Consider the following 2,036-nt stretch of genomic DNA (forward strand, 5'->3'; position numbering starts at 1 on the left):
TATAATATATAATAATAAAGGGGGAGGGGAGGGGATATATTTGTAATAAATATAAAAAGTTACCAAATAATGGCTTAAGTTGGCGAATAATTTAGATTCTATCTTAGGTAATCGACTTTCTTGTCCTTAAACATTAATTAAGAATTAAGGCAAGTAAAACAGAAATTTATGCAAAATGTTTTGCTTTATTTGTAATTTGCCTTAGCTCATGAAGATCATCATACGGGAATGATAATTTAGAAATTTTCAGAAAAGTTTTAGATGAATATTAAAAACGAATTGATCCATTTCATGTGATATATGAAAGTAAATGACTGGTAGTTGGAATGAAACCAATGTATGTATATTTGAAAGTATTTTGTTGCAGTTCATATTCTTATTAAATATGTTTCTTGTCTTGTCTGACTTACTCTTCTAATCCTATACTATACATCATTAATGTGTATGTATATATTAATATATATATACATGAATGTACGCACTATCTGCTCTATATATGCATCTATATATACCCACAAAATCTTTTCTAACGCTGAAATAATCAATATGTTGTTCTCTACTTATCTACCACTTGTTATTCTTTGCGTCATCACCATCTTTATAATACCTTCTTTCTCACTCAATCCTTCCACCATCTCCTTCATCGAATCTTTCTCCCCACTCTTTGGATACAAAAACGTCAAACCATCCGACGATGGTAAATCCGTCCAAATCTCCATGAATCAGTGGTCGACTTCAGGGTCGGGTTTTGTTTCACGATATGCATACAATCATGGCATGTTCACTGCCTCCATCAAGCTACCAGACAACAACTATAGTGCCGGTGTCGTTGTTACTTTCTATGCTCAAAACAGTGATTACTACCGAGATGAGATTGACTTTGAGTTTCTTGGTCATATCGCAGGAGAAGAATGGGTTCTTCAGACCAATCTTTATGGCAACGGAAGCATCCATAGAGGCAGAGAAGAAAGATACACGTTGCCCTTTGATCCTTCTACAGATTTTCACGATTATGGTATTCTATGGAATACAGATTGGGTTGTTTTTTTTGTGGATGATTTAGCGATCAGGGAGGTGCCGAATGTTGAAGGAATGGGTGGTGATTTTCCATCTAAGCCGATGTATATGTATGGCACAATTTGGGATGGGTCGGACTGGGCTACCCACAAAGGTGAGTATAGAGTTGATTTCCAGCAAGGCCCGTTTGTTACGGGTTACACCAAGTTCAACATAGATGGGTGTCAGATTGACGCTTCCCAGTCTTTGCAAACTGAGTGCAGACGCTATGATATGACTCCTGATGGTATTTCCGAGAACGAAAGAAGAAGAATGCATGAGTATAGGGCGCAGTATATGACATACTCGTATTGCTATGATACGGATAGATACCCGACTTCTTTGCCCGAGTGTGAGGTTATTGGTCAAGACATGCAGCCCATTGCACCACCGATTATGGTATCCGGAGCAAGCCGCAGGTTCCGATAGTACGTAATAAAACCCTATAAACAGAATGTGTAGCTAGGTTTAATTACTTGTAGTATTTTACACTTGGTTTTAATCCGAAACCGATAAGGAAAAAAAAAAGTAGAAAGAGTAATTGAGTTGGTTTAATAGCTAAGCTTAGACATTTTCCCTTAAGTTATATATAATTAATGTAAGAAGTGAGTTTATAAATTAATAAAAAGTAGTTTTTATATTCATTTTCTCTCTTTCTTCAAGTTTTATTGGAATAAATGAATAGTTTGATAAGATTATATAAAAGTTTCTATTGACCCTATAGAAATACAAGACCATTAGTATTCTAAACTTCTTTAGAAACTGAGTCGAAGAACTTCAACAAATTTTGAAATCCTAGTAGAATATCATTATTAGCAGTAGGTTAAAGGTTTAAATCTTCTAATAATAGACCCATGGAATTAAAACTAGTTTAGAAGCAAGTTAAATAGAATATCATTAAATTTCAATAAAGTTACATATATGTTTGGTACATAGGTTATTAAGAAACTTTTATGATTCTCTAAAATATATTGGATTGT

At 34.2% G+C, this 2,036-nt stretch overlaps 1 pseudogene; it reads left to right on the forward strand.

The window, feature by feature from the left end:
* The first annotated feature begins 546 nt into the window (after positions 1 to 546).
* LOC145039496 (putative xyloglucan endotransglucosylase/hydrolase protein 30 pseudogene) lies at positions 547 to 1,578 on the forward strand (annotated as a pseudogene).
* Positions 1,579 to 2,036: the final 458 nt, after the last annotated feature.

The sequence above is a fragment of the Lactuca saligna genome, chromosome 4 (assembly GCF_052625555.1).
Source record: "Lactuca saligna cultivar CGN05327 chromosome 4, ASM5262555v1, whole genome shotgun sequence".
Classification (NCBI taxonomy): Eukaryota; Viridiplantae; Streptophyta; class Magnoliopsida; order Asterales; family Asteraceae; genus Lactuca; species Lactuca saligna.